General features: G+C 44.7%; 2 long non-coding RNA genes across 5 annotated transcripts in view; both read left to right on the top strand.

Annotated features, from left to right (window-relative positions):
• The first annotated feature begins 4,210 nt into the window (after positions 1 to 4,210).
• LOC138067051 (uncharacterized) lies at positions 4,211 to 9,715 on the top strand. Its single transcript, XR_011140722.1, has 3 exons — positions 4,211 to 4,358; positions 8,051 to 8,168; positions 9,616 to 9,715. It is a non-coding gene; the product is annotated as an uncharacterized lncRNA (long non-coding RNA).
• Positions 9,716 to 9,871: 156 nt separating this feature from the next.
• Positions 9,872 to 20,547, top strand: part of LOC138067212 (uncharacterized) — a 57,207-nt gene continuing 46,531 nt past the window's right edge. For 3 of the 4 annotated variants that reach the window (XR_011141059.1, XR_011141057.1, XR_011141058.1), the window contains exons 1-2: positions 9,872 to 9,982; positions 10,406 to 10,536. This is a non-coding gene — a long non-coding RNA (uncharacterized lncRNA). Of the gene's footprint in view, positions 9,983 to 10,405; positions 10,537 to 14,718; positions 15,058 to 17,180; positions 18,426 to 20,547 lie in introns of all 4 variants that reach the window. The other variant, XR_011141060.1, reaches the window with a different exon arrangement.

The following is a 20,547-nucleotide window of genomic DNA, read 5'->3' as shown; positions in this document are numbered from 1 at the left end:
ATCACAAGATATCAGCATGAAAACAGAATTAAACTTGCCAGATGTACTACCTTCATTACAGTTTGTCCCTTTTTGCCAGCAGGGGCCAAGTAAGGCTCATTGCAGAAAAATACTGTGAATTTAGCAATCTCCTGGTCATGGAGTGGTCACATCTGAAAAAAACATCTTTGAGATGAGCTCTGTCTATCTCCTCTCTCTCCTTCATCAGCTCCTTGCAAAGCAAAGCCTCTCCTCACTTTGAATAGGTTGGAGCAGCCTCCATGCCTTAAATATGAGCTAAAACAGGTTTCCTCTCTTTCGCAAAGTGGACTTTTTATCCTGTAATACAGCGTGGACCTGTTACATTTCCTATCACCCCAGGGTTTCAGGAAAGAGTCATGGCAGTGCTGGTGTCCTCACTTCTGTCCTCCTCAGCCCTGTGGCTGCTCCTCTGGAAGATCAGCAATTGTGTGAGACATGAAAACCCGTAGAATCACTACTACTGCTGCTCATGATAAATGGCGGCGACACCAAAATCCCTCTCCACACCGGAGCCATCACCTTGGGTACAGAGCTTGGGTTCGGTTCTCTGAGCCACTTCTTTCCCTTTGCAGAACAGGAGTGTAATCACTGGTGTGTAAGATATTGGTGTGCCCGTGCATGTGTAGGGGAAAGTGTATGGGAAGCGTCACACCCTCTTGCTGGAGGGGATGCCTTTTGTACAAATAACCTGAGCCCTCACTGCACCAAAAAATGCTGCCCATGTGGCTTGCAGGAATCATTCCTATGTTCTCGCTCCCTGTCTCAAGGTCTATGCAAAAACAGATCGAGGGACCTGTCAGCGTGCAGAAGGGGCAGCTTATCACAAGGTGTGAGCCGCAGCATGCAGGGCAACGCACCAGTGAACCATTTGGGAGCCAATTGCCAAAAATGACCCTGTGACCTAAGGACAAAAAATGCAGCGGAAATGCAAAGAAGCTGTAAGGAAAGCATAAAAGAGACAGCAAGGGCTGCTGCTGAACAGAAGCATACCAAGCATATGACAGGGAAAGGTGGGGAAAAGCTTTTTACATGGGCCCTTGGCAGGAGACTTCAGCTTATGCAGGTAAATAGACCTAGAGCTCAGCTTTGGGATTGTTATAAGTCCTGCAAAAGGTTAGAAGGTTTATGGCTATGGGAGCTGTGTGCTGGGATAACCCCTTCAGGAGAAACGTTAGTTCACAGAGAAAAATCAGAAAAAAACCTAAGGTAAGCCCTTTGTGTGCTCAGAAATGAAGAAGAGACAAAGCCACCTCGCAGGACCTGGACTAGCTCACCAAACCGGCAGCTGGAGGGAGAGTCCATAGGCCATGGTAGTCCACTGCCAATGCCCACAGCCTCCGTGGGGAAGTGTCAAACTCAACACTCGCGGATCTGACAGCCTTGCCACGTCTCTGTCCTCCATCCCTTCCAGGGGGACAGCCAGCTGTCATGGGGCCACAACACAGCAGGACTGTTGGGCAACTGAGGAGACATCTAACCCCTTCCTCTGCCCAGGTAGGATTACTGGGACTTAGGTTATTCCTCATCGGTACTTCTTTAGCCTGTTGGCGTGACAGAGGCTCCCGGGGTTCCTCAGGACATCTACTCCAGTCTGGAACTACCCTTGCTGCTAAAGCTCTTCCTAAAATCTAGCTTGCATCTTCCTTGGTGAATCTTGAGTTGCTAAGAAGAGAGCAGGGGAGATCTCTCTGGAATGACTGCAGGAATCCTTTGCCTCGGAAAGCCTTCATCCAGCCGTGTAACTGGAAAATGGATTTCTTTTCTGACAAAATCGTTGATTTTCTGCTAAAAAAAAAACAAACATGAAAATCAGAAAAAAACAAAACTTTAACTTTTTTTTCTGAATCTTAATTCCTTTCTCCCCTTGAAAGGTTCAACACCTTTCAGATGGAAAATTTCATTTAAGTTCCAACCCCCAAACGGCCCCATACCAATAACAGGAAAAAATGTCTGAGACACTGGATTTATGATCTCTAAAAGTTCTGAGGTTTTCTTACACTTATTAATACCTTAACTGAACTGGGTAGATAGATTACAGTAACACATTTACTTCTTAATGTGTAGTATTATTTCTACTATAACAAAAAAAGCTTTTAAACATCTTTTAAGAATTGCTGAACCCATGGCACAAGGAGCAAAGCTTTTCTGAGTTGGCCACAAGATGGAAGCATCAGACAAAAATCCATCGAATAGTCTTATTTTCCTCATCTTTTTTTCTGTTTTTTATTTCCGCAGCAGCACAGATGTGCTGCCACTGCAGAGGCAAAGCAGCTGGGATCCTTTATAGAAATAGGAGGTAAAGCAATACATATATTTTCCATCATATCCAAATTTTTTTTTTTGGAAGTACTTTGAATCTGTGTATGGTAACCATAATTTTCCATTGGATAAGACCTGGAGTAGACACTCCTGTGTAGGAATAAGACACATACTCAGTTCTGCTCTTACCATACAGAAAACTGAAACAGTGTCCTGAAAGTCAGTGAAGTTGCTTGGGATTTACCTGGGCGAAAGTTATTGATTTTGTGTTACAGTATAAAGCCAAAATTCTGCAAAGACAGAAACTTCAGTGGAAATTGCCATGCTATCCCACCAGCCTGATGAATTTAAAGGACACACTAACTTTTGCCTCAGAAAAACTATTTTTAGTGGAGGCAGAGGGGTTTTAGAATAAAATGTGATTTTACATAAGGGGGAGCAGTGAGACCTTAGCTATCCCAAGTTCAACTGAGACTGCTTCCGTTGCCTCCAGATTTATTCTCTTGTAGCTTTAGTATTTTGGTGACATTAGATGAAGGGCCAGAAGCACTCCAGAGCTGAGGGGCCAGAGGCAACCTTTGTGATACTCCAGAAACTATGCAAATACGTTTTGGATGAATTTGCAAACTATTCTAAAGCCTGCAGTGTACTGATATATCACACATTTCAATATCCATTTTGGCATTAGCATTGCTGCACTCTGTCAGGAGAAACCTCACCTTCTATATGATTTCCCCACAGAACTGATGAAAGATTTGTAAGGAGAGGAATGTGACTGTCAGACCAGCTGATACCGCTGAGAAAAAGCCTAGAAGTAACTCATTTTGGGACTTGAGGTAGAGTCTGCGTATCTAAAAACTTGGCTGTATGTTCCAGCTCTACTAATTAGTCTAATAAAAGACAGCAATTCTCTCCACAAAGCCTGCCCTTGCCTTTCTGATCTCCTCAGACTTTCACAACTACAACAACAATTTCTTTCCACATTTATTTGAAAAGAGTAGCATTGCAAATTTACTTCTGGGTGGCTGAGATAATAACCATTGTGTTGCCAGCAGTAGTATGTGTCAGCCAATGCCGGAGTCTTGGAAATGCCTATTTAAAGAAGGCTTTAAGCTTTGAAATCTGAGCAACCTTGTCAAAGGTAAGCCAAATGTGTATGTGCTACCAGTGACAGCTCTACAAAAAACTGGCTACAACTAGCAAATGTATTTGGATGTATTTGTATTTATACAAAGTGCATTTGTCAGCTTGTTGATAGATTGCTTTCCAAGGTAGAATTTTGTTTTGCTCACAATCTATTTGACATGCAAAATGAAGGGTGCTTTGGTAGGTAAAAATGCTGCTATGTTGATAAGGGAAGGATGTCAACACTTTCAAGCCAATCTTCAGTTATGAAAACAAGAGTCTACTATCGTCATCTAACCTGGCACGCTGTGTGACACAGACCAGAGGGTTTTCCCAAATTAATTCCCATTTGAACCAGAGCCTGTCATCTAGAAAAAAAAAAGCAGTCTTTTCTCATCTCTGTGAATCCTTGTGTAAATATCAGGTTTTGCAGCTGCTTACATGCGAGACAAGTGTTATTAGTTTGACACTCCAGGCATGCCCCAAACCAAAACTTATATTTCCACATTGTTTGCTTAGAGGAGCTCAGAAACCCGTTAGCCATCATTTCTAGGCTGATCGGCTGGATGAACGGGGGAGCGGTTGGATTTCATCAACATATTTCAATCATTTTCAGTTCAGTTTCTCATTTCTGTCTTTGGCAGTTTTGGTTATGTTTGTGTGATACTCCGATGCTCTGTGTACGCAACAGGGCTTCCTCTGGCTTGAAGTTAGTGGAGGGGGATTGGTCTGAAGCACAAAAAGGTGCCCGTAGCCAAAAAAGTGATATATAACATTTCCACTCTGTAAGAAAACATGGGTGATTTCAGTTAAACATTAACATTTTCCCTCTCTCTCCCAAGAGAGAGAGCATACCCACTGGCTACGAGGTTAGTAGGTGAAGCCTTGGCAGGATCGGTTGGAAGATGCTGGGGCACGGCATTTTCTGCGTTTTCTGCCACCTTGCTAAGATGGTAAGATTTGCTCAACAGTGCATTTAACTTGGCTGGTTTTCCTCCCACGCAGCATTTTCAGCTTTCCCCTGGCAAAGCAGGCCAGGAGCTCTGCCGCTTCCTTGAGCGGTCGCTGCCAAAGGCCAGGGCTGCCAGGGGACCAGCGCCTCGGCATCTCACCTCTGAGAGCTTGAGTAGCTAGTGCGCTGCCACAGCTCTCTTCCCTGGATCCTTGGCTGTTCCCTCAGCAGTGAGCAACCCTCAGAATTGCAACCTGTGATGAGCGCTGTTGAAAATGTTCAAGAGAAACTGGCTTTCGAAGGAAAATGGGTTTCAAAATGTCAGCATTCTGCAAAAGGGAAAAAAAATTAGTGTGAATGTATGTTGTTTTACTGTCAAAAACTGAGCAGCCCAAACCTGCCCTGCACACCTAAAAATTAAAAACTTTATTTTTTGGCTCAAATGTTTTGATAATCATATTTTCTCCTGAAAGTGCCACATTCACTATGGAAAATATCGACAGAAAGATTTTGACTTTTCTGTTGAAATCTACTTTAACCAGCTCCCCGTGGCTCAGCCCCTCTAAGGGACGTCCGTGCTCCCTTCCCGGGCCACCTCTGTCAGCTGCTGGTGTTTCGGCTACAGGCTGCACAAAAGCAGCCTGACGAGAGGGGCACTGTGCAACCTCTCTGGGCATGAAAGATGCATTTTGTTCTTCTGCTGTGCCCTGTGACAGTGACTCCTGAGAGCTGACGGGAACATCCTTTCCCTGGGAGCGCCCTGCGGCAGTGGGTCACAAGCAGCAGCAAGGACACAGCACCACTTGTGTGCCTGCACATGCCTGCTCACCCTCAGCTTTTGACTCCAGGAATAAGAGAGGAAAGGGTCCAGATCTTACCACTGCCTCGCTGCTTCACATAGGCCAGCGATGCTGACAGCACCAGCTAGGAAAAAACACAGCGGAGGCCTAAAAAATGGTGGTTGAGAGTGTGTGGTCTGAATCTTGAGTTTTGTAAATGGAGTAAGGCTTGTAGGAGGAGTTAATAAACTTTATTAGGTTCACTGATGTAATTTGCCTGTTTTATCAGTGACATCAGTAAGCCTAATAAAAGATATCACCTCTGCTTTTCAATCTTGCCTCACTGTTATCTTGAGAGCATCTCAGCTACAGGAGCTCTACTGCACCAGCACCAAATTTTATGTTGCAATGTTGCTTAGCTCTTTTTCTTTTCATACATGGATGGATGAACATAGGGCTTGTGAGAGGTGCTGAATTAACAGAAAGGAAGAGATCTGTTTTCTAATATATTTTCTGAAGAGCAATAATGTAACTCATGACAAATCACGCCATCTTGTCCTCCCACTGCCAGGATGTATCTTGTCCCCAGATGCCTGCAGAGGTTCCCCAACATGCCAAGGCTACAGGCCTGAGACCAGGCTGACTCATGCCATTATCTACCAGCATCTCCCAGCAAATGGTGGTGTAGGAGCTAGGGAAAGGGATGACCCGTGGCTATAATGGGCACCCACAGTCATTTCCTGAGGTATGCCTGCATCTTAATGTGGCTGGGTGTCTTGCCTTTGCTTCTCCTGCACAGTTGCCCTGAGCGGGCTGGGGACCTGCTGATCCACGAAACAGTTATGGCTCACTGAGGTATCCTGGGGATGCTTCTGGCGTTTCTCGGTGGGGAACTGCCAGGCCCCCAGATGAACCTTCACATGGGCATCTCCAGCTCCGGCCCAGGTGCTCTGGCACCTGCAGCAATGGCGGGGGGTGCTGGATGGGCTGCTGGTGAGGGACGCTTGTATGGTTGTGCATAGAGGAAATGTGGGAGTAAACACTGAATTGAGAGACAGGGTAAATGTCATCATATGTTATATGATGGTATATGCCTTGATGCATATGAGGCTATATGCCTTGCAGCAGTTAAAAGCTCTCACCCTGACCCAGGGCAAAGTACCTCTGTTCTCATTCATACCGGAGCACTCAACAAAGATCTGGCAAAGAACAGTAAGTCCTAAAGAATGATATTCTCAGATCATGTAGGGAGACATAGGGACTGTTAAGGATTTAGCCTTGAAGATATCACCAGGAGAACTTCAGAAAATTGTAAGTATAGTCACTAAAGGAGGCTCCCCTAGGACTGAGAGGGTTTTTTACATCTGTCTTGAAGTTTCTTACCATCACTAAAGATATCCTTGCTGAGTTTTGTGCATTGACACCTCTCCTCTACAGAGCGGTCTGAGAGATTTTATGGTACTATCTAGAAACTGGAGTGATGGGTAATCTAAAAATATCAGAGTAGGCCACTGACTCATTTCACTTAAGCCAAACAGCTGTCAGATGGTAAAGACTTTCCATTACTGTTATTATTTCTGTTGGCAACCTGGGCTGGATTCAAACAGCTGACAAGCTGTATATCCTCTTATCAACTCCTCAAACCACCCATTCTGCCATTTAGTTATAGTTTTATGTCATCTAGTCACGCAGTAGCAGAAGTACTGAGAAATTATGATTTTATGATATTCTTATGTTGTTCAAAGTGATGTGGTGTGATGAGATTGGATTGTTCATGCTTCTGAAAACGTATACATGCCTGTAGCTTCTTCTCTCTTTGAACAGTCAAACATTCCAAATATTGATCATTTTGTGCATTGAAAAATGTACTCTATCTCTTTCATGAAATGAAAAGAAACATTTTGTTTACATTTTATTTCATTAAAATACCAACCAGAAAGTTTTGCAAATGTTTGGAAGTTTCTCCTTTTTCCTGAATATAGAAAAAAACAGGATGAGAAGAGAGAAGAAAAGGTTTGATTTAGTAAAAAAAGAAATTGTATAAAACATTTTAACAACAATGACAAATCAACCATTATCTATCTTATATGAGCCAGAGCCTAAGCTGAGATCAAATCTTTTCAATAGATAAGGCATATCTTGAAGACATACAGTTTTTGCTAACCAGTTGAATTCTTCTCGCTTCAGTAGTTCTACAATTGGAAATGCTCAAAGGCTGGACACGAGTATTAATACTTCAAAGCATAAGAGAATATTAGTTTATTGCAAAAGCTATGCTTCTTTTAAACTTTTCAGTTCATTATGATGACTACATCAAAAGATTTTGTTGAATTTTTGTCAAAAATCTAAACATGCAGTTTCAGCATATCACCCTTTGCACGCTGTAAGTAACTCTACAAATAAACTCTACTAAATATATAGATGTATGGCTATACGTCTGCCAAAGTCCTTCCAAAAGGGCTATAGTTTCTCTTTGGTGAGACAACTGTTCTCATGAAATTGAAGATGTTGTTTTGGATGGAGTAATAAAAACAAAGGTAATGAAATGGTCCTAGAGGAGCTGTAGGTACAGGGACTATTTGTGCGGTGACTGTGTTTGCCTGTGCCCTGCTGCCAACACGTCCTGCCCCAATACAACTACAACTAGTTTAGCATTCAGCAAGAGGTGATCTTTTTGCAAAGAGAGTGGCAGAAAGTCCCCTTAGCACACAACAGCCAGAAAGTGGCAGCTGGTAAATATGTGCCTTCCCCCCTTCCCTCCTAACACTGCAAATAAAACATTGTGGAAGACATAAAAAAGCGGTACCGTTCTCCTTTCTTGTCCTTCCCCTCCCTTAAGGCCACATCTCCCCCCTGATATGTCAGTGGTCAGTACTTCGGAAAATCAGTTTGACTCCTTCTTCCCTCCCTGCAGGTGCTGTGACTCATTCTCCGGAACGCTGCTCCTGAGGACACAGATGCTTTGCTGTATGCTCACTGCAATACTTTGAATCATAGCCTGGTCTTGGGTTTAAAACCTATAGATTTCAAAGGTACTTAAATATGAGTGATTGGCCAGAACACAGTTAGAACCTCTCTCTAAAAAATAACTATTTTGATGTAAGGGCTCCCCATGGGAGGAGGGAAAGAAAAGGCAGCAAAATAATATGATTGAAACAATAAATGGACAATATGCACTCTTTCCTTGATTCCAGCTCCAGAACCCGAATTCATGACTCTTCAGTCCTTCGTAAATGCGGGTCGATTCCCTTTCCTACTTCCAACAGGTTACCCAAAGGGCTATCAGAAATGACCTCATGTGGTGTTTCACCCCTATACATCTTCTGGCATTGATCTGGAAAGATTTCTACTGACGTAAAAGGAATTTGACTCAGAGTCTTTCTTGATTTGGTAGTGTCCTATATACTCCTCACTGGCTGAACTTATTAGCCCTGATAGCTGCCTAGGGAGCAAAATGATGAAGGCCCTCAGGAAAGATTTGAACTATTACTGTACCCAGTAGCAAAAAAATCATAGGTTGATCCTCCAAGATATGGTTTAAAAACAAAACAAAACGTGGTGAAGTTTCAGGATGCCATTGCCTCGCATTTTGATGTTTATCTGGGATCATGAAAGCTAGTAACACACTGCGTACGAATGAAAGCGAAAAAATTGTGTTTCCAGCAAAAGCCATCCATTGCAAAGTCATTGCAAAGCAATGTAATGCAAGACATTGCCCTGGCAATCCAGCTCGTCGTAAATCCAACTCTCTTTCTGCCAGCACGGAAGTCCACAGAAGGAGTTTGCAGAAGATTTTGGGACTCCTCCTCCAAAACTTCATTCTCTGGGAAAACCACCAGCATTCAGACAATTTAATAATGTTATGTGCAGAGTTATGTGCTTCAACAAGAGAAAAAGTCCTCCCTCTCCTCTTTTTCAATCTGATAATAACTTCTGTAAAATGAGAATCCCAGAAGCTGTTACTAAACAGCACTACAGTTTGCCTGGATAAGCTGTAATAATTAGCAGTAATTTGAACAGGACTGAAGGAAAGTTCAAGGGTTATACCCTATCGGAGACACAGGCACTGCCTTCAGTCTCAAATGTTCACACCTGTAAAGCAGAAGTGCAAGAAAAGTGTGATTAACTTATCTCCCACATTCTCACAAAGGCCATTGTATACTTTGGTTTGTGTGCAGTCATTAGCATGTAATAACATAAATACACATATTCCCTTATCAGGTTGAGTTGCTTGTCTGCTTTTTGTCTTCTGCAGGTTGAAGTGATGTGTGTACGCGATTGCAGGTGTACATATGGCGTCTGCTTTGGATTTGATACTTTCTCTTTCCTCTCACCCATTCCTAGGGAAGCAGAGATGAGCATTTCATATCTCTGAAGTCCATTTCCTCTGGCTGCTCCTTGTCATTTCCTAGCACGATTTGTCTGTGTATGTGAATGTGCAGCTGGAGAGGGGTGTTGTCTGCTCTTTTTTTCCTCCAGCGACCCTATGCGTGTGTGTGTGGAGCTGTCAGCGAGGCCGCAGGGCTCTTGAAGGCAACGACAAGCAGTACGGGAGTGTGAGAAGCTGGAAGAACCTGACCTCAAATTCTTCCTCAAACACAAATCATCTCCGTGGTTTAAATTCGGTACTTCCTGGAGTTTTAAATGTATAATTGTTTTCACTACTTGCTGCTTGAGGGGGGAAAAAAAGAGGAACAGAGAACTGAGAAGAAAAACCGCAGTTGTTAGACTAGTGAGAAGAGGCAGGAAAAGAGCAGAGACAAGTCCCCAGACAGGGAAGGTGCTGGAGATTAAAAGGATCAAAGTTAAACCTGGCCCAAAGCTTCCAGCTAAGGAGCAGCTGTAGGTAAGGAAATGGCAGCAGCAGAGGCAAAGCTGGTGGCTAAACAGCAGTTGTGAAATCAAGGGCAGATACTATTAGACTTCCTTCAATTTGTATTCCACCATAGCGGTCATTTAACGGTGATGTTAAAGGTGGAAAAAGTTGAATTTAAAGCACACTTTTCTAAGCTGATTTCTCAGAAACTGCCACCCCAGGTGCAGTAAAGCTGGTCCTCTCTATTTACCCACAAAAGGAGGAGCGGGCTCTTCCAGAGTTCCCTTGCTCCCTCTAGGAAGCCCACATCTTACCCTGGGAATCTTGAGCTACACCTGTTAAAGGGGTGCTGTCAGACCGATACCTGTTTGTTTCTCAAAATGAGTTAAAAGCCGCTTGAGGATTACACCTGTCTTTGCTGATTTCTGTCATTATACAATTTCCTGTCTCCAGTTTCATGCTTTGTTTCCGGCGGGTGTCTAAAGGATGCATGCTGACATCAGGACAAAGTGACTGCTGTGAAACAGTGGCACTGCGCTGGCTGTGGGGCAGTGATCAGCAGCAAGACTAACCAGCGAACCTGGGTAAGATGTTTTCTTTTGTTCCGTCAATAGTTTACTATCAGAAAAATAATAATCTATCCATAATAATGGATAATCTGACACTATTCACTAATTGGGTTGAATGTGCAGACTGGCTAAAGCACATGCTTATGGTTTGGGAGATCCAAGTTTGACTCTGCTATCTGTTTGAAGCCTGACTTTCCTGAAGCGTACTCCAGCCAGTAGACCCTAGGCTGAGTTGGGTGATCAGGCACAGCATCTCTCCTGTTGAACTGTTAGACTTTGCATACAAAGATTAAATACTTATCAGAGCTGACTTTCCCATATGTCCCAGCTCCCACCTGGGTGCCCTAATCACTGCACTGCAATGCTCTCTCTTGCACTGTTCATGTTTAAATGTAGTACACAAAGTGAGACCACATCAAGAGAAGAGATAGCAGAAGTCTTTCTGTGCTGCAGCACAGTTTGCAAGGCTAGAGCAGCATCCTGGGGAAACGATGCAGGTGCAAGTCTCCTTGTACAGAGGAAAGCAAGACAGAACCGAGACTTCCTTCACCTTGAATATGCACCCTAGCCCATAGCTCAGTGGGGTTCCCCTTCTGGCATGCAGACTTTCCCAGGTCCATGAGCTATGCAGGCGACGATAAAAGGTGATTAAGAAGCCTGAGCCTGCAGTGGAGACTTTTTAAAATCCTTTGTACTGGAGTCCTCACCTGGTGACTTTGGGGGACTTCAGAAAACTAGAAGAGCCGGAAACAAGTGGAGAATTGGGTAAAAGGGAGTGACATCTGATAGAAGAAGATGAACTAGAAATAGATGCTTGCTTGTTTGGCTTGTATCAGTTCAGATAAGATACATTAACACGGTCCTGAGGTCTAGAGACTCAGAACCAGGAGCTCATTGTACTTGGAGCTATACAACCACAGAAGAGAGTCCTTTTTCCTTCAAAAGCTCACAGGCCATAGTGGGTAAATATAGTTCAGACACAAATATGTTTTTAGCTTAAGAGTGTTCTTTTAAATCTTTTCTCTCTGTTCTGAGAGTGCCAAGTAGTGCCAGTTTGAAAGTAATTTCTGAAATGTGGACATCTGTCTTCTGGGATCTGTACCGAAAACACCATCTTTTTTTCATATGGCTCACCAAACAAGCCATTCATTAGTAACTAGTTTTAATCTGTAATGACTTTGAGTCTGATTCATGGTTGTCACTCCTAAGCTTTTATCAGTGGGATTTACATGAGCAAACATCTGGGGTGCAGAGGTGAATCTGGTCCTGTTCTCTAGTCAGACTAGCGATTTTCATGTGATGTTCCACATCTCATCATTGACCCTACGAACCATTGTAATGTCTAAGAAAGAAAAAAATCTACAGAATAATGTCTACCCAAGGAAATTACTCTAAAAATAACAGCTAATCTTCTGTTTGAGATGCTAATTTATAGGAGGAAAGGTTTTGGAATAAAACCTAAATGTTGTAATTATGATTTTTTTTGGGGGGGGGTATAGAAGCAATTCTTCTGTCCTTAGCTGAGAAAGTATGCTCTGTGTTCTCCCCACAGATCTTTTAGCACTCGCTAAAAGGTATTTCACACAAGTCCACATGTAAGAAAAAGCTTTTCATCAGTCTGAAATAAGGTATAAACAACCTCAGGAAGTTTGGAATATGTTATTAAAACTGTTCTCTAGTATCCTTGTAACATAGTGTTTTGGCATTACACACTTTAGTATAAGCTTATGAAATTCAGTTGTTGGCTAGCCCCTGTTCTGTTCCATGATCTCCCACCAGAAAATCACATCCTTTTATAAGTGGGGTATGAAAAGGAAGAGCATGTGCTGCTGTTCACTTCATGATTCATCTGTCTTGTTTTTCTCCTCTTAAATACCTTCTTTTTCCGTATGCCAACCTGCCTGTATCTCAAGCATTTCTGCTGGCTTTCTCAGCCTTGCCCCTCAGATATGCCTGGCCTCGCTTTAGGAACCTCACTGAGCACTTGCATCAGGATGGGATGGCCCTTGGGCCCGGACACAGGCGATGGAGGGGACTGGTCACTCAGGGCGAATGGTCTAAAACCTGAATAAAGCTGGGGGAATCTGGACAGCGTTACCTGTGAGCTGCAGATAGTAAACGATTCTGCATATGATTATATATGATTCACTTACAACTTTTCATGGTGATATGAGTTATTAATAAAAGCCTGGCTACTGGCTGAGAATGATGTGCATGAAAACTGGCAGAAAATTAAGGTTACTAAACAACCGCTCACTTGCTCTCCTCCAAAGTGGCCATGCTAAGACTCCCAAGGAAACAGCCCTCTCCAAGAGCTGCAAATTGCACTGCTGCAGGTGCTTGGCGGTGCTCAGGTGGGGATACAACCCAGGCTTTGATGGCCCGTGGCCCCACACCCTTGGGTATCAGGCCCTGGCCTGGGCTCCCCTAAGGCTTCTCTTTCAGTGCCTAAACTTCTGCTGAAACCAGCAGGTGCTTAAATGCTAAAAGGGGAATTAGGCACCCAGATAGCTGCGTTTCGAGCATCCAGTCAGCATCTCCTATTCATGCCTTACATACGCCATATTAATCTAAAGCGTGCTCCAAGCAGACACCATACCTAGAGGATTTTGAAGATCAACCAAAACATCAGAGTTGGAAAATGCTGCCAGGCCTTGTAACTGTGGAGGCAAAATGTATTTATTAATGTTAAGAAGGTATGAGTATATGGGGTTATAGGAAAATATGAAAATGAATATGAATAAATATAAATATTAAACATGAATATGAAGCATTTTTAGTGCTATATGAGGAAAAGTGCCAGGTAGTTATTTTCTTTGACAGTACAACTTGAACTGATTAGGTCTATATGTTCCTTATATGACATTTGCCCCTACTTATATAATTAAAATCCAAATTGTTCTTGAGAGGAGTAGTTGTCTTCAGACTTTTGTCACAGGGCCCCAGCTGTAATCATCGACCTCTTTAAAAGACCCCTATGCTTTTATCAGTTGTGCTCGTCATGTTGAATAGAGTAAAGATCATAAATCACCCTATAGATTAAATAACAAGGCTGAAAAGGGAACGGTAGCGTGGAGTACAGAGCATTGCCAACACCAGAGGAAAAGTCAGCTCAGACTTGCGGTGAGATTAGGGAACTATCTGAAGTGTCCAGGAGTCCCACAATCGATCCGAATTCAATCTTCTTCAGGGCTTCCTGAGCCGCTTATCAGTTCATCAGGTAGCGCCAGCGAGCGCACCACAGGCACAGGCCCACCGAGCACGGCAGGCACCGTGGCCGCCGGAGGTGAGCGGGAAGGCAAGCGAAAAGCAAACATTCGGGAATCTTCCCGGGCTCTGCAAGACCTTACCAAGGTTTGACGCTCCTGTGCAGGAGGAACAGGAATAAACACATGGCTAGGAATGAGTACGGATGAAGAACCCAGGAGGGTTTGCCGGTGTTTGCAGCGGCGGTGTTTGCAGATCCTTTTTCCAAAGCTTGTCAGAGATGTGACCAAAATCAAAATATTTCTCAGCGGGTCTTTGCACAAGGGTATGTCATGAAGTGGCAGGCGGGAGTGGGCGACCCCAAGCCCTACTGGAAGAGGCGGCGAGTGGCCAAGGAAGGGGCGGCGGGAAGTGCCGGAGGGGTCGCCCCGCAGAGCAAAGGGAGCAGAGCAATGCATCGGCACGGGGAGAGACGACGCAGCACTGCGACAGCTACTCGTTGATCCAGGCAAATTAAAGTCCAGCAATAAAAGTTCCTTCAGATGGCTATACACTATAGTTATAAGCTATCTGTTGTCCCTTAGAAATTAAGCATGTGTTAATGATATATTATCTATTAATAAGCACAATTCTTTATATAAACCAGAAGTTTTCTGTTCTTTCTCTGGCTCTGTATTTTACATCCACTGAAAAATGCAGTTCTGGATCTACTTATGTGCTTATCTGAATTGCTTTTTCTGCTTTTGCTACCACTGCTAAAAATTTCCTAGGAAACCACCCTGCAAAGCCTCTGTAGGAATTCAAACCTTTTTGGCTGACAGCACCATAAATAACAAATTTCTTCAAGGTCAGTCACATCAGAGGTGTTGTTCAAAGCTTTTAAAATTGCTAGCTTAGTGCTGAATCAAATGTATTTTTCTTGACTTAGTTTGCATTAAAGGCCTGAGCTACAAACCTTAGTTGGGCCAAATCCCCCTTTATTTGAACCAGGCACTCCTTGACTGTGGCTCCTACTGCTTCCTGGCTTTGCCTGCTTTGGTGGAAACCAACTTGTGTAATATTCTGACCTGCATATACAGAGCAACGCTAACCTCCTTGAGGCAAACTATCCTTCACCCAGCCTATTTAGCGTCTATCACAACAGATACAGATGGAGCAGCGAGGAAGGCTCTGACAAACTGGCTGCCCACAGCCTGCTCCCAAATCCTGGGTGCAAACAGCTGAGGCTACCTGGAGGACCTGCCCGTTTCCCCAGGACAGCAGTACGGCTTTCAAAGGCGCAGAGGTGGCCTTAAGGCCATGCAACGATGCACCTTTCCCCAGCAGCAGGTAATGCTGTCCCAGCGGAAGGTGATTAGGTGCATCGCTGGCTCCTTATCAGTCCCGTGTTTGGTGCCAGGAGGTTTCAGCAAGTCATTAGCACCGTATGGTACCGAGCGGTTTCCACAGGTAACTACCTCCAAAACCTCCATCCGCTGCTTGCGAAGAGCGGTCTCAGCTCCAGTGCCAGCATGAGGCTGCCTCGGCTGCGGCTACCAAATCCCCCAAGGCCCTGAATTTCCCGACTAGAGCAGGATTTGGCACAGAATCACACCGAATCACAGAACGGCTGAGGTTGGAAGGGACCTCGGGAGAACATCTAGTCCAACCCCCTGCTCAAGCAGGGTCACCTGGAGCGCATTGCCCAGGGTTGTGTCCAGACGGCTTTTGAATATCGTCAACGTGACATGTCGCTCCTGAGAACGGGAGGCCGAGGGCCAGCAAGGAGTGAGGCGCAAATGAATGCGGCGCTGGGGATGCCGGGCTGCGCCGCTGCTGCCGCCGCCGCTGCCGGCTGGGCAGCCCTGCCCAGGGAGCGGGGATCCGGCGCGGCCCTCGCTTTCGTGTTTACCGGGCAGGCAGAAGGAAAGCGCATGTTTTAGCGGAGATGTTATGAAAAGCCTTGAGAAGTAATGCCTGCGGAAGTCAGTTCTCAGAGCCGATTTCTGTTTATGAAGGAAAAAAGGGCAGGCAAAAGAAGCCAAAATTTGGGAAGTCCATTTCCTTTTACTTTGGCACAGCAAGCTTCACTAAGTGGAAGAGGAGTTAGAGAAATGTCACTCAGTTTCTAAGTTAATTATTAGGTTTAACTTTTTTTTGTACTCAACCTTTTGTTTTTAAGATAAGCTGGGATTTTCCCCTCTTTTACAACAATAGTTAAACTTGATATTCATTTGCTTGGCTAAGAGACTGATAGGATTAAAATCTAAAAATACAACAGATAGAAACCAGATTGTGTTATCTAAAATATACATCCTCTCCTGTAGTGTTGGTAACTTAAGTTCACATAGTGTAAACACAGAACTAACAAGCTCTGGTATTGTCATTCAGGTTAGGGATTTTTTTAATATAAACTAGCTCCAAGCAGCTCATGAAGCTCTCGGAGAGACCAGGTACACGGATTTCAACACTTCTTCAGTCCATGAGTGTTTGATTGATATAGCACAGTACTCTTGTTCATGTAAATATTTGAAGTTAGAAAAACCTTCTGTTTTTAATTCTGTTAAAAAAAGCCAGTTTAAGCTAACTTCCCAGAGCAGAACAGTTCTTCCCCCCCCACCCCCAAACAATGTGGGTGCTGCTCTGCTTCTTGTACACAGACACTGTCGCGAATGATGGGTTTGCGTAGCCACTTGGCCCTTCTCGCTTCTTGCAAACCTTTACCGGCAAGAAGGTAGTAGGGGCCTGATCCAAAGACAGCTGATTTTGCAGAGCCCCCACCAGCCTTGAAGGACGCTGGGCAAACAGAGCTGTAAAATTCCCTGTGGATCAGTCACTTTCTAGGTTTCACACAAGTCTTCCTAAGGAATTCAATTGTTTTGCTCTTCCTTCATGCAATCTCAGTCTCATTTCAGCAATTATGCAGATGACTGCCAGGATGCCAAAGGACTTGCAGACCCCACTGGTAACACCAGCCTGTATGTCCAAGTCATATGAAAGCTTTTTTGTTGCATTCACTGTTTTCTGAAAACATAATACTATGTTTTTATCTCACTGTTGTTATAAAGCAGGAAAAATGTTGTTTCCAGTTAGAGAGAACCCTCAAAGCTAATATCTGAGAGAAAGGAAATATGGATACTGCTCAGATTCTCATCATCTTGTAGCAGTGGCAAAAGCTATAAGTAAGAAAATCCAGAAGAAATTGCCAGCAACGTAGAAATTGCAACTGACGTGAAAAAAAATTCTGAGATGCCTGGCTTGACAAATTCAGAGCTAGAAACCATGTGTAAGGAGCAGCAAACAAAGAAAACAACATCTAAATGTCAGAAAAATCAAGAGGCTGGTTCTGTAATCAGTGAAGGCAAAAGCCATAGCAAAATAGAAGGCATGAGACAAAAAACAGTCTCTTGAGTTCCAGGATATGCTTGTTCATGGGGGGTTTTTTGTTTGTTTTTTTGTTTTTCTTCTTCTAGTTTCTGAGCTTCGCTAATAGGAAGTTTCCTTGCCTACACTTTAGCACTGAAAATACCACCCTTCTGGTTACCAGCAGTACCTACCACAGTGCCAGCGAGCTCAATTATCATAGGTGGTCGCGAACAGAGAGGAGATGTCTGAGGTACTCCAGCCCAGACTGTTTTTAAAGTCCTTAAAAGACTTTAAATTCAAGATTAATAAACCCAAGCACCAGCAAAAGTCAGGAGTAATTTTTCAAATGCCGATCATGTGCCAACCTCAACTAGAGTTCTGCAGAAGACTGTGACAAGTGTGACTCACTGAATACAACTTCAGTTCCAGTACGGCTTGATAATAAACGATAAAGTCATCGCCATCTGATGCGTGTTCTATGGCTTCTGTTAAATACATCGGTAGTCGCAGCGCAGCTCCTGGTGAACAAAATCTACGGTCATAAACAGCCACGACCTCGGTACTCTCCCCCTCTCTGTCCTGCCCCCCGAGCGGCGGCTGTCCCAGCTCCCAGCGGCTCCGTCCAGGTGTTGTGAATGCAGAGATTACACTGCTGCTCTTCGGGCTGGTCAGAGCCCTTAGAAATGCGAGTCTTTGCACATTTCAATTTGCCACTTTATCGGCCGAGCTCTTTGCCGGTCAATGTGGTTTTGTCCCTAGTTTTTTCTGGGAAAATAGAGGTTGCCTCACAGTAGGTGAATTTTCTTTAACTTTTATTTTAGGCTGTATTTTTTTCCCCCACTGAATATTTAGCTTTGTAGAAGCCTCCCTGCATAGCTCTGCTATAGCGGCACCACGCCGGCATCGCACAGGGCAACGTGCTGTGGACCACATGGGAACGAGCCCATGCTAGCTCCCAGGGGCACGTTTGCACAAGGGATTTGCACCGAGCTGACTGCAGAGGAGACTTGGGGTCTTCTCCAGAGGCAGCTAGCGATAACCTAGCAGCAGCAGCCCTCATCTGGCGTGCAGCGCTTAGCCAGGTCACTCGCCCAGCCGCATATTGCATCTTATCTGAAGACGCTGTTAGAGGAACAGGCGCTCTGGTGGGAAGGAGCTGGGGCAAGAGCCTTCACCGCTAGTTTCGCTATCAGAGGAACTGCAGCGTGAACCACACCTCCGTCATCGCTGACACCGAGGCAGCGATACACCAAGGAGATAATGAACACGTAGTTCAACCGTGGTTGGAGAGGCAAAGCTATCTCCTGTTAAATCTGAGGTCACGCAAGGGCACTCGCAACACTTACTCAAAGGTAGGCAGATGAGGTCAATCCCGTATCCCTTGCCTATGGTTCAGTGTGAATGCTCGTTTATCTCATAGGAAACATCAGCAGCCTGTCTTTTCTCTACTTTGTCAGCAAGACACCTAAAGCACGCTGGCTGCAGCCCATGGCCAAGGTATTATGTTGGTAAGGTACCAGCCCTGGTTCTTTGGTAAACCAGGGGGCTGCACTGGAGCAGCAGCAGAGCCTGGGCTGGTGCCTCCCCAAGCCCATGCCCGCAGCTGCCTGGCCGGCGGCCAGGGCACTCACCAGCTGCTTTGGGAGTTACTATGAGAGTGAGGAAAAGCTCCCGTCCTGCTGCCATGCAAGTCCCACATGCCACATTGTGCCTTGCACACTGCTTCCCAAGAGCAGTAGTCTGGTACCCAGGACCTCACGGTCCCCTTGGTGCTGCACCCTCGTGGCAGACACTACCATGCCACCTTGTCTGCAGTTAGCCCCTCCACTGGCTGGCATTTCTGCACCCTGGTTAAACTCTCCCACGTCTTTGCATCGCATCTGCTCTAGGGTATGTGAAGGTGCCTACACCGTGCCTTTATGCCACGCAGCCGGAAGAGGAGACTTGCTTCAGAGCAGGCCAGGGTCCATTTTGTCCAAATGAGTCCCGGCAAGAAATGTTCTTTGATCAAATAAGAGAAAGGAAAGGACACCACTTTTCTGGGAGAAAATATTTCAGGGGCAGAAAATCTATGCAAGCAACAAAAGACTACTTCTACCAAGATGAGTGAGCTCAAAAGCTTGCCCAGCATATCGTCTTGTACGTCTTGACACTTGGAACTGAGAATGGCTATGAAGTGAAAGAAGGGAGGCTATGCCCCCTCTCACTTCAACTTTGTGACTTTTTGTTTGTTGTTTGTTCTTTTAATTCCGCTCATACAAGTGGAGACAGTCTACACATTAGCTTATTACTTTTTGCTTGTGGCTTAGTGGTTTAGGTGCATATTTTAAGACCATTGGCCTTAACAGGAAACGGGAAGCTGTGGAATGCAAAATATCATTTTAGTAAAAATAATACTGCCTAACAGAACCCAAATGATTTAAAGTGTATGTAAAAAGGCAGACAAACCAGAGAGGCTCCCTTGGAAATAGTATTTGGTGAATAAACTTTTTTTTTTTCCACACTGCATTATTTAAAGTTAGCTGGATACATACAGAGAGGCTGACTTGTGCAGGAGGTTTGTTACTTATCACTTATTTCTCAGCCATTGCTCCAAGCATACACAAAATGCAAACAAATCCAGCCTGCACCAGCGTCCCCAGCAACAAGGGGGCCTCCATGACCTGAAGCCGTGCTTTTTCTGCAGGGGTTAATCCTATGTAATATAGAGCTGACATGGACAGCATGAAGTCTAAGGAAAGTAGGCAACTACTTATCCTTAGGGTGAAGTTACAGGTGGTCGAAAAGCAACTCTGAATGTATCACACATTCATTATTCACTGGTGAGAAATCTTTCCTGTTAAAACTGGAAGGAAACTGCTTCTTTTAGTATTATACTGAGGACTGAGGAACTTAACGGAGAAGGTGATACAGGGTTTTCCTAATTACCTAGAAAGTAGGTTAGTGCTGGGGTAGGTACTGGCCTACAGTGAACGAGTTATGGTCTGGCCATGGCAGTGTAGAGCTTCACGGGGACTAATCTGCTCTCAGTCAGTATCATCTGCTCAGCTGCATGCCCACTGCCCCTTTCCTCCCTGCCTCCCAAGCAAAAGCACAGGAGAAGTAGCAAAGCCAGTTGGATAGACGACGGACCGATTTCTGAATATTTTCCATGAAATGACATGAAATTTGCTGCACCATGATGTGCAGAGGGCAGCCCACGCAGTGCGGGATTGCATGTGTGAAATGGTTATGGTCCCTTCATGCCTCGTACTCGCAAAGCCTGAAGGCTCACTTTGGTGATAGTGGTTTGCTGTTTGCCAAGCTCATATCAAATTGCTTGTCTCGACCTACGAGGCTGGAGGAAAAGCAGCACTTGTGACTCGCCTGGCCAAGCCCTTTGCACAACGGGGAACCGTGGAAGGGATCTGCTACTGGATTGCCCGGGAGCCCCATGGCCCATCCTTGAAGGGACCCAGCACAGCCTTACACACC

This window comes from Struthio camelus, chromosome 4 (assembly GCF_040807025.1).
Source record: "Struthio camelus isolate bStrCam1 chromosome 4, bStrCam1.hap1, whole genome shotgun sequence".
Lineage (NCBI taxonomy): Eukaryota > Metazoa > Chordata > Aves > Struthioniformes > Struthionidae > Struthio > Struthio camelus.
Note: the sequence above shows the minus strand (reverse complement) of the source record. Positions and strands in the feature narration are given on the sequence as shown.